This window comes from Physella acuta, unplaced genomic scaffold, assembly GCF_028476545.2.
Source record: "Physella acuta isolate Inbredline_101_S28 unplaced genomic scaffold, ASM2847654v3 ptg000593l, whole genome shotgun sequence".
Taxonomy (NCBI): Eukaryota; Metazoa; Mollusca; class Gastropoda; family Physidae; genus Physella; species Physella acuta.
This window is the reverse complement of record NW_026732112.1, coordinates 67,273-80,068: the sequence shown is the minus strand read 5'-3', so window position 1 is coordinate 80,068 and position 12,796 is coordinate 67,273. Positions and strand designations below refer to the sequence as shown.

The following is a 12,796-nucleotide window of genomic DNA, read 5'->3' as shown; positions in this document are numbered from 1 at the left end:
AATGTAAATATGTTGCATAGTGCATTATATGGACAAATACTTAATAACTGATTTAATGTATCTGCAGAAAATAACCTACCTATTATATATATATATATATATATATATATATATATATATATATATATATATATATATATATATATATATATATATATATATATATATGTGTGTGTGTGTGTGTATATATATAGAGAGAGAGAGAGAGAAAAGAGAGAGATATGTAGATATATGTAAAGATATTTCATTAATTTATGTATTCTCTCGGTAGAAAATTTCCAGAATGAAGAAAAATTATTAAAAGTTTAAAGGCAAATTGATTTTAAATAATGTTACGAACATCAAAGTAGAAATTAAAACATACTTTACAATTACAAAAAAATCATCCCAGTTATATAAGTCTGTTATCTTCCAACGAAAAGAAATCCATCCCTATGTCCCGCAACAACCTTTTCTTACAACAGTCCTAAGTTACATCCTTCCACAATCAAGTGCCCGGCTCTTACGTTTAACTCCCCGTCGAACAATGCATTCACGGGCCCCTGTTGCTAGTAATCTTGGAAACAAAACACGCCGCGGTAAAAAAAAAATGAAAAAAAAAAAAAGTCTTTTCCGCTGTGGTCCGCGCAGCCGATATTCGGCGTGTCCATAGCCCGTCAAGCTACACGGAAACTCCCCGCCCCGCTCACTCCTCGTTCTTTGGGCGTCATGGTGTTTAGGGATGGAGTAGAAATGGTGGGGGGGGGGGGGGGGGGGGGTCGGATACCGCCATCTTGACAGCCACTACAATGATGGGATGAAAATAGATCCGTCCTGTACCAACGTGTAATCAAATAGCTCAGCTTATTATATCGATTATGGATTGGATTTGGTCGATAACAAATTCTCTGTTAATTAGCGATTGATTTCAACCTCACTGAATTACTACAATCGTATGTACATATATATTTGCGATTCTCGAACCGCAGCACTCATTTGTTTGTTTTTGTGATTATTAGCAATTTTTTTTTTTTTTAAATGTTGGTTGTTTGAATATATTGACAAAATGGCAAGAAATGACAAAATTTTGATAAATGTTTCTTTCATGCACCTCTCCCTTCCCCCCCCCCCCTGGTTTTAAAATAGGTAAAGTAGAGTTCATCTGTTCCTTTAACTTAATATAACAACTTATATATAACTTATATATAACAACAAGACCCGCTGTTTACCTGACTACGAAACACGCACACATTGTAGCTACGTCCCAAGTATATTTTCTCACATGCAGCACAAACACAGGTTTTTATACATCACTTTAATAAATAAGTATTTACAAGTATAAGTATATACTTTATATTCAATCCATATCGACGGGTGAAGTAGAGTTTAACTGTTTCTGTAGAGAAAGTTTATGAAAGGATTCGGTCTATAAAACAACATTCTCAAATGCAAGGCAGGTACTAGTTAGGGCTGAGTAAATTCATAATAGAAATACATTCTGGGGGAGGGGGTGAACGTAATTCTTGCGGAATATTTAATTTCTTTTTTAATTACTTTGAAAATTAAACGTTGGAAGCGTTGGACTCTTAACCCTGGCGTCAGTTAATTTAATTTTCACTGGACGAGAAAGCTGGCGTCAATGACTCAATTGTATAAGGGTAACGTTTATGGTTTAGTTAAGAGTAAAGTTGGGTATGATCGATTTCATCAGGGACCTGATAGGAAGCGTCTCATTGAAGGAGAATAGACCAATAACAAAACACTAAAACAAATGTCAGTCATGTGATGTGCTAGTATACAACCCCCACCACCATACCCACACTACCACATCCACCCCTTTAATTGAACAATATAAACAATCATCAGCACCCCCCCCCCCTAATTCCTAATCCCATTCAACTTACTACAACATATTCCCACCCCTAAATACAGATTTAACAATCGTCATCACCCCCCCCCCCCCATTCCCCTTCACAACTTAGTACAACACATTCCCTCCGATAAACACAAACTTAACCATCGTCAGCAACCCCTTCCTCCCCACCCCCTCTCGTCCCCTTCTTCCCTTCCAATTTCTACAACATATTCCCACCTCTAAACACAAAATTAACAATCGTCAGCACCCCCTCCCCTAAATCCCCCTCCTCCCATCCAACAAACTATTCTCACCAGTAAGTACAAAATTAACCATCGTCAGCAACCTTCACCCCCCCCCCCCTTCACACCACTCCTCCCTACCCACTAAATACAAATTTGCCCCACAAATGCCTTTTGTTCCACTGTTTCAGAACAATTCACGTATTGTAGCCACCGCACGCAGTCATCCGTGGACGTTGACTTAAGGGAAACAACTCCCGGCAAACACGTCGCGCAAGACGAGAGGCTGTATCAGGATTTTAACACCACTTCCGCTCTAATCAATGTGTGTACTCGACTACCGAATATGACATAAAGGATCGATACTGTATGACGTTGATTATGTTTTCGATATTTGTTTTACTCAGCGTTTTTTCATGACACGATATTTGTTCAAGTTTTCATCAACAATTATTTTTTTTAAATTATTCAGAACAAGAAGTGAAGATATCGATTCATTGCAACTTCATAATTACCGTATAGGTGTGGCGTATATTGCTAATCTGAACTTAAGTTAGGCTAATATTTTGGTAAGGATTAGGACTAGACTTAGTGTAGAAGTATCGTTGTGAGGAATAATATCCGATTATAAAATAGTAATCATCCAACGAGTACGAAGAAAAAACTTTGAATTTAGGCTTGTATTTGTTTGGGTCGTATTTCATTTTTAATACTTTAATGCTTTAACCTTTTAACAAACATTTAAGCACTTTAATACAACACATTTTAAATGGTTAACATAACACACTTTAACGCTTTAAAATAACACACTTTAACGCTTTAGAAAAACACTTTAACGCTTTAATATAACACATTTTAACGCTTTAACATAAAAGTTTTAATGTTTTAATCAACTAAAATAAACCAAACTATTTATTTACTCACTTTTAATTTGTTATAAACTGTGTTAAATCATATGTTAAGTGTATATTTGTTTTAAATCGAATTGTACTATACCAACTAACACACAACTAAGTTTTTTAAAGACGGACTGAAGTAGCAACAAATAAAACCGTTAAGTTCGTGTCCTTAATAAAAAAAAAAGGCCTACGGCGGAGGGGAGGGCATCATCGATCTATTTTTAGCAGGCAAACACGAACATCCGGTTGTGATTTGTCTTGTTAACGCTGTCTTTGAAGTTGCTAAAACACAAAAGCCACAAAAACCTGCCGGGTTACGGTGACCCAGACAATAGGTGACCGGGTCAATATTAGCATAGAAATAGAACCTGGTTTTGTGGTTTATTTTTAGCTCAATAATACTAAGATGCTTTCAGTTTTAAATACTTAACGTGCATGTATATATATATATATATATATATATATATATATATATATATATATATATATATATATATATATATATATATATATATATATATATATATATATATATATATATATATATAATTATATATATATGCAGTGGCGGAACTAGAAAAAAAGGGCCACCCCGCAAAAAAAATTTTTTGGGCCCCATATATATATATATATATATATATATATATATATATATATATATATATATATATATATATATATATATATATATATATATATATATATATGACCCTATATACGAAATACGAACATAGAATACTCAATACGGGCATGATCGCAATTTTAAAATATTAAACATTCTTAGTTTTTGATTTTATTAAAACATGTTAAAACAACACATCAATTGTGTGAGTGCTATTGGTCTGTTTTGAAATTCTCTGTTTTAATGTCTGGCATAATGCTTCCTTAATATGGCTGGTAAGTGGGTCACCATCCAGTTCTACGGTTTTATTGAGCCGAGGAAGTGGTTGACAAGTCGGTCAAAAGAATATGAAGCATGAAAGCTTTGTATGTGTAATGGTTTCTCGCCTTATGTTTATTTTTATGTTTTTTTAGCATTTATATTATTAGATTGTAATACATTTCCTTTTTATACTATGTTATTCTTTATTATTTATTTTTTAAATAATAGGAGAAGTGATTGCTTTTTAATTTGTTTAGTGCAAATCTATTAAAAGTTTCTTAAGAGCACACATATTTGACTATTTAAAAAGGGAAATAAGTCATGGAAGTGGTTTGAACGGTTGCCTATCTTTCACACTACAAGTCATGTAGCCTACATATTTTTTTCCTTTACGAAACAGCGTGTGTTATTATTGTAGAACATAACTACTGTATTAGATCTTTTTGTTACTAGAAAATTATTTTTTTTAACTATTAAAAAATTGATTATGGTCGGCCATGGGCCCCTAAACGGCCTGGGCCCCCCCGCATTGCGGGGTCTGGCGGCACTGTAGTTCCGCCCCTGTATATATGGTATCTACACATACTATGAAAACAATGTACGTATGTAGGCCCTACTTCTATTGGCAAAATGCTAGCTAGCAGAATACACGTGTAGAATTTTAGAAAACCACAATGCACCTATTTTTTACGGTTGTAAAATAAATCTTTGCACTATTGTAAAAATAGAATGAGAATTGATAGTTTATTTTGCTCGTTGTTTAGACTTTTTGACACACTGCTTATTTCCCTGTACATTCGATATCTATTACATTAGCCGCTAGGTAGTTTGTCAGTCAGTCGTCAGGATAGGCACTTTGTCTTCGTTTTTGCTATAAAAAAAAGTTGTCTTTTTCTTATATAATTAGTATTGTCATACAGACATACAGAGTTTCTTCTTTCCACCCCCCCCCCCCCCCTACACAAATTTAAATTGCACCCCGGAGAAAAAGGTCCGGAATAAACGCTCTTCTCGTAGGGCATATATATATATATATATATATATATATATATATATATATATATATATATATATATATATATATATATATATATATATATATATATATATATATATATATATATATATATATATGTATACACACACACACGATGTATACATATCTACACGATGGCCCATATTTTCAACAAGACCATTTTTTGGTCGAAGGGAAATTTCTCCACTTGGCAAGGTGCTATCATTGCCCCATGAACCAATACTGTAAGTGGGTCAGTCCACGTTCACGTGTCTAAGTTTACCCATAAGTCAACATCGCGGGACCTCGCTAACTCTCGGACAAACGAGACGTCCCCGCGAGAGGTACGCTGAGGGGGGTCGGGGTAAGACGATGTCGACTGCCGGGGATCTGGGACCTCGGTGGGGGGGGGACACACACAACAGGAAGTGACGTGGTTTGTGTGCCCTCGCACAGGCCGCTGGGTGTTAATGACAGGGAACACAAATAAAATAGGGCGGGGGGGGGGGGGGGGGGGAGGGGGGGGGGAATGGTGTCAAATCGATCAGGTCACTACCCCCCCCCCCCCATCACCTTCTTCTAGATACACAAATTACTATTTACCGAGAGTGAAATAAAACATTAAATTACTAACAACTAATTGTAAGTTATAGTTAATAAAGTAAGGTTCTATTTCCAACCTGACGATCTATAGGGGGCAAGTCAAGTAGAGTTCACCTGTTTCTGTTGTATGCACCTTGCAGTTAATCAGACCAGAAATAGTCATTCGTCGAAGTCTAACGACCATCTCATGAAAATATTATTCTTATTCGCACTTTTTTGATGACATTTTCTCATATTTCCAAAAAAAAAGTTTATTAAGACGAGGTCGTCAAATTTTAAACTACTTTTTTAAAAAATAAATCAGCTTGTATCAGAGTTTCTTCCAGGCATCTCTTCAAGTGCCCCCCCCCCCCCCCACCCGCCCGGAGAAAAAAGTCTGAAATAATGCTGGCTTTTATCAAGCAAATTTTTAAAATATAATAATCTCTAACATGTAAGAGGTCGGCTTGGACGAATCGGAAAAGCTCATGGTTGCTGAACCGAAAAGTTACGAGTTCGAACCCTCGGGCAGATGAGGCTCGTTAGCTGGGGAAAGCCACTCTTCTAGGAGAGAAAACTTGTTTCTTCTTGGCTGAAATCGGAGTCTATGGCCTCAATGGCGCATAACCAGTTGACACGTATACTTAATTGTGTTGGAGGGGATCCCTTCCAACACTAAAATTAAAATCAAAGAAGAACAATAATAATACAAATAAATATGACTAAATACATAAGATGTGTTGACTTTATTTTTATAAAATATCCGAAACTAGGTAAAGATATCAACGACATACTAGTTTATACCAAGGACAGGCCTACATGTTTATATGTGTTGCCTTAAAGCAGCGTTTTAATTTTGTGTGCTATTTTAAGCAGTGACAGAGCAGTTATACTTGGATGAATGTAACACAAAATCTTACATACAGTCGTGCTAAGCCATGTTATGCGAATTCTGGGCACATATGTAAAGTATTTTTTAAATATTTATGCCAGGTACCGTTTAGCGCTGAGTTGAGCGTAATTAGCGAACAATCTCAACATGTTTACAATTGCGCCTGCTGTGTATAAATAGCATTGTCTTCTAATAGTTGCCTGTATCAGTTAGTCTCAAACAAACAGATGAAGGTGACCTGTTTTTAGCTGTGTTGCGAGGTAGGAAGTGTACCAACAAGGATGGATTCTTCAAAATTATTGTTGGATGAAACTGTCACGTGATACTGACATTTGTTGTAACAAAATAATTAAGATAAATAATCAAAAGACGGTGGGGTCGGGGGGGGGGGGGGGGGGGGTAGAGTTTATGACTTCTACCCCGAAAGACTCGAGTTCGAATCTCGGGATCGAGTCTGTTGGTCGCCCCGAGTTCACCCAGCGCTCACGGGTACCTGACTCACGTTAGGGAAACCTTGATTGCTAGGTATAGCGCTGACTACACAATCCCTTCATATACCGAGGGCATTGAAACAAATGAACTCTACTTCATCTGTCTCGTGTATCTTAGTTATGAACGGGAAAAAATAATGAGAATAACATGTACTCATTTTTACCCTCCACATTTTCGTTACACAAAAAGTCAGTGTCACCGTGACCTGATGACGTCAACATACCTGGGATGACGAGCAGTTTTATACAGGTGTGAGGATTAACACCTTTTAGATTAAGGTCGCGAAAATTAGATTACGCTCGTGATGTTTGATTAGCGTAAATTTTTGTTCTAAATTTGGATTTCAGTTTCAGGTATTGCAAATAATTGTGGTGTGGGTATCTATTTCAGTAGACAAACGTTGGCGATGATGCAGTTGTTAGGACAGGTAGGTAGACAAGGCCGGAGTTAAGGTCATTAATGTCAACATTGGAAAAATGGGGGTAGATTTGCTGTTTGAAGTTAGGTGTGTTTTAAACTAATAAAGACTCAATATTAACGGGAGAGGGTCATGTTTTAATAAAACTTTCGAAAGTCTTAAAAAAAAATGGCTTGAAATATTTTTATGGCTATTAGCCGACTCAGCTTAAATAGATACCCGAAATAATATGGCGAATAATAATAGAGAAAAATATGTATGCTTTGGCATAGAAGCATGTAGTCTAAAAATAAATCATACGTCTCAAAAAATAGCTGGCGTATTGCTATAAGAAAACACACAAGCAATTGCATTTTTATTTTTTCAACTGAAAACACATTTTAATAGTATTCTAATATTCACGTTAACAATATCGCATAGTCTCATTTGTTTAAAACGTACGCAAAAAAAAAAACCAAATTAATTAATCAATTAATTTTGTTAGACTGTACATAGCATAGTGTATCAAAACCTAATGTTAGGTTCGATAAGGGGACCGCGTGGTCGGGAGGGAGAGCTAACTCCGACAGTCCAAAGTTCGGAGCCACAAGCAGCTGAGCAGAGGCGCCCGGGGACAAACTTTCGATCGATTTGCACCCCCCCCCCCCCTCAAGATTTCGCTTTGCACCCCCCCCCCTCACCCTTTCAATTTATTTTTCCAACCCATTTTGGCGACTCTAAGGTCGGCGCCCGGGGACATATGTCCCACTCCCCCCCGCCGCCCTCGCTACGCCTCTGCAGCTGAGGTTAGTTAGCACTACGATGTGCTGCGTGAGGCATTATGGCATGGCTAATTTATTGTAGCTGTGGTTTCAGTAGCTTTTGAAAATTAAGTTTTATTTTACCCTAGTAATGAAGCAAATGATATCTTTCAACTACCAACAAAAATGTGTTCATTTTAAAGTTAGTTGCTGTTCATCACTTTATCAACTTGGTCAGTTTTACAAACGATGCCTTACGGATTTTTAAAGAATTATTTTTTTTATATAATTTATTATCATTTATATAAAGTTACCTTTCGAACCTGACGGTCCATGGGGCAAGTGAAGTAGAGTTCACTTGTTTCTGTGACCTCGGCATATGAAGAGATAGTGTGGTCAGCACTATGCCCAGCCATATTTACTTTCCCTAGCATTAGTTAGGTACCCATTGGACTGGGTGGGCTTGAACCCGAATTCGAACTCAAGACTAACGGGTTTGCATATGAGTTAAGTACTATAAATAGAATTATTTTATTTTATTGATTTGAATATATATATATATAAATATTCGGTGTTTTAGAATATAATTTAAGTTGCTGTTTCATATAAGATCGACAGTTAAAAACCCAGAATGTAAACTCTAAGACAAGTATTCCACAAATTCAGTGTAAGTCAGATAGGTATCGCATTAGAAGCAAAAAGGTGTGAGCTTTTCAATAGGAAAATTATCGTTATCCGATGGAAAACTTAAATCCTCTAGATCTTACATATTTGTCAAATATTGAAACAAATTGTCGTTGAACACGATACAAAAATTTAGGACGATAGAATGCTGTATTTTGTTTATTGATTAAACTTAACTTTTCAAATGAGTTTGTTATTTCGAAACGTAGTAATAAACTTTATCAGTTGGTTATTTTGTATTTTTTTTTAAAAAGGAAGTAACTAACTTACATAATATTTAATGTTATTAAAAATCGCTAAGCTTGATATCTAGTGCCTAACAAACGTTCGTCAATTTTTTAAACACTTTTTTTTCACAATATATTTTAAAATATTTTATAAGGAATATTGTTTAAAGTGAGAAATTAAGTAATATCCAATCACAAGAAATCGAATTCAAAACACCATTGAGATAACTACTCACTGTTGGAGGCAGCTGAAGGCACCGCAATGCAAATCTATCGCTGAAGAAACGAAAGACCTAACAATGCTAAACGCTATCCGACACGTATTCAAAACTAGCAGCTGTAGTCCCGTCACCTTTCTTTTATACGGGGCCCTGGAGTCTTACTCGACCAAAATAACGGACCAGAATAATTCGGAAACTTCAACTAAAAATAGACACGTGTCCAGTTCTGGTAGGGAAATCCTAGCATCGGTCTATAAAAAGAAGAACAATTCTTGAAGTTTGCTTGTGATAAATGACCAGCCACAATAGAACCAGGGGTTTGTTTGGGAGAGCGTTGTTCCCCCTGATAACAAATAAAGGACAGAGCGGCTCTAGAGAAGGTGTATGAAAATTCTAGGACCCAGTTTCTGAAAATAGACGCAACAGGTATGTGGAATAGGCGTAGCCCTGCATGCGACAACTGACGAAATTGTAGCGGTGCGTTACGGAAACAAATGTTTGTTTCCGTATTTAGACCGACCCTCGGCGTTTGGTAAATACAAAACAGAAGAGTGCTGCTTTTGCGTGAGTTTTCGGCTTCCCTGATACAGTGGTTTAAAAAAAATCGGCGTTTAATTTTACTACTGTAAAAATTTAAAATTTGAAAGTTTTATTTAGAACCATTAAAGTATTTGTTTTTAAATATAAGAGTTTATTGACAATTTATTTGCAATTATTTAATTTACTAAAATATTGTTTTAACTAGATTGTATACGTTCAAATCAAATTTTATAGTAATTTAGATATGATTTAATTTTTTAATTTTTGTTTTGTAATGATGACGCTTCTTAATTTTTACTGTTTTTTTTTTATTTTACAGTAATTTTTTTAGTGCATACAATTGTTTCGCTGACAAAGCGGTTTAACTTGGTTTGTCTTTTTTTACTAGGCGTGGCCGTATGTCCATGTGTTGGTAGAACAAATTATATTTAGCATCAGCGGTCCAAGCTTTTAGACATGTATGCTTTACAACTTATAATGGATAAGGGATATTATGATAATATATTAAGGCTATTGTTTTTGTAAGAGGCGTTTCAGAAAACACTCCTTACAGTAGTTTATGATTATCTTGCTTTGTTTGGTTTTTTAGTTGTAGATTATTCTGTTTTACACCTTTTATTTCTTCAGCAGGGTTTAAGGTTTTTGTTTTGTTTTGGTAGGTAACCAGTGTTTCTTTCACACATTTTTTTCCTCCGTTGGGCACTTGAAACGTTATGGTGGGGGGGGGGGGGGGGGGGGAGACTGGTAAATATTTTGTTTATAAATTCGATTTAGATTGTGGGAGGGGTAGAACACGTTTCCCTATTTCCTGAAGAAATGCCTGAAAGAAACAATGTTGGTAACTAAGCTACTTTATAAAAAACAAATTTGATCTAAATCTAAACTGGTTTTTAACACAAGTAGTTGTTTTTTCAACGTTTAACTTCATAACCAAACATCAATGTTAAGATATGTCCTCTTTATGATTAGCAATACACATTTGATCCCAAGTTTATAAATAATGTTACGTTTTTATTAAATTTCCATTTATTTTGATACGTAATTGCCAATGCAAGGAACTTTCAACACCAAATTTAATATTGCATTCACACGGATTGAATCTTAAATTATTATTTTCTGACTAGCACATTAAACCCTCCCCGTTCCATCATGGTTCATTCAAGACACCTTATGGCTAAAAATAATTCTTCCTAACCCTAACCCGATTAGAAAATTAAGATCTTAATTCTAAAAGTCAATTGTCTGCCCCTTTATGTTTGTTAAGATCTGTGTTCAGCTGCCATGCGTGAAAACATCAGTGAACACAACTCACCTACGTCATCTGTCTGATAAAAATTATAAAACTATCAATAGTAATGGATTCCGTTTTTCTATTCTTTTTTTATTCTATAGTAAATCTAAGTTGAGTTCCTCCTTAGACCTAGCGATCTTTTGGGCAGATAAAGTAGGGTTTATATGTTTCTTGATCGGTGCATCTGAAGTTCTACGCCAAACCGCTTTTACTTTCCCCATCGTAAGTCAAGTACCCATTAGAGCTGGGTAGGCTCATGAACGTTCTACAATCACAATTCTGAATCGAGATTTGAACCCGAGACCTTACGGATACCAGCCAAACTCTATACCATTCGGCCACGCTTTCTCAAAGGTTAGTCTATCGTAATTTTTAAATTAACGTATATGACACACTTAACATCTAATTAGAAAGATAATAATTTATTCTTGGGTTGTCTTCGGAATACATTTTTCTGGAAAGTGAAAACCTTCTCATTATATGTGAAATACGTTGAGTTAAAAGATTTTAGTACAAACCCAAAGACCTAAGTAAAAAGCTTACGAAAAAAAAAATGCCATATTGCTTGTAATTTATCGAAAACATAAAATGCTGAAGTAAGTAAGAGCCTTTGAAAATAAAAAAAAATGTTAAGAGTTTATTTTGAAAAATGCCTACACTCTTGGAATAAAAACAACCCACCAATAAAATGATATATTTGTACTAGAGACATCGCTAAAATACAACAGCCGTGGTTTAAAATAATCCTTAACCCCCGAAGTCAAGAACATGATATATTGACTTAATCTTAAGTCACCTTCGTTCTTTGTTGGCTGCGGCCTGACTTTAAGGGCTAAAATCAAACCGCCAAGTGCAGGTAACCAAACACATACACAAACAAAGGGGAGTGAAGTCAGATTTAGGGAGATTGTCCGACGGAATTTCGACGCAAACTTTGGCAGACGACATCAGGAAGTCCATTGGTGCATAGGAAGTCGAGGTTTCGTTTCTGGAATTGTTTTTAGGCTTTTTTTAAAACAGGGGGCAAAGGGTTAACGGAGTTTAGGTATTCGATGGACGAAAGTCGTCCGGTTCAACAATTGAGGAGCAGAGGCTAAAAAATGTTGTTCGGAAATTGCAGAAAGTTATAAATAGAGTTATTATTTTAATCACGATAGTGATAAAAATAAAAGAGAAATAAAATGGGTCATGTATGGAGTCAACGTCTTCTTTGTTGATATTTATAAAAGTTAGTGAAGATTGGTAAAAAAATAGTGTCTTTTTTAGAGAAACTGTTAGCATTTTATGATGTCAGGAATTGTATTAATATTCAAACAGTTTTTACTGAACAGTGGTTGGTCAAACAGTAGCCATTGTTTTTGTTTTTTCTATAGATAGCATACCGCGTGATCACAAGTCACACAGAACACTGCGTTAAAAAACCTTCCAGGTGAGTTTTTGTAAGTAGACCAAAGTGAGGCAGGTGTCTACACCGAAAGACCTACCTTTACTTACTAGAGTGAAAAAAAGGATTCTGAAAGAAGAATTTTTTCTTTCAGAATAAAAAATGAAATAAAATTTTGGTGCTTGTTTTTTTTTCCACAAAATACAAGGCAAGTTTTAATGTACACATATAAAACATTATTTGTTTTTTTTTCAAAATCTTGCAAAAAAAACATAAAGAATACGCATACTTCTAAGACATAAAATTTTGTTAATTTAAAAAGACAGAACCCGGAAGTGTTATAAGAAAAAAAAATAAAATACAATAAAAGTTGTTATCTTGGTGAAATAAAAATTATGAAGTGTTCTGGAGTGACTGCACTTGCTCAGCTGGGGGTGCAGAGTTAAGGACCC

General features: G+C 35.4%; 1 protein-coding gene across 4 annotated transcripts in view; it reads right to left on the bottom strand.

The window, feature by feature from the left end:
• LOC131947448 (serine/threonine-protein kinase MARK2-like) overlaps nt 1-12,796 on the bottom strand; it is a 102,995-nt gene that overhangs the window by 41,659 nt on the left and 48,540 nt on the right. Inside the window, exon 1 of one of the 4 annotated variants that reach the window (XM_059308662.1) lies at nt 9,145-9,226. The exons of 2 other annotated variants lie outside the window; for them this stretch is intronic. The gene's annotated coding sequence lies outside the window, so the exon portion shown is untranslated. Of the gene's footprint in view, nt 1-364; nt 405-9,144; nt 9,227-12,796 lie in introns of those variants that run through there. One more of the 4 variants, XM_059308664.1, reaches the window with a different exon arrangement.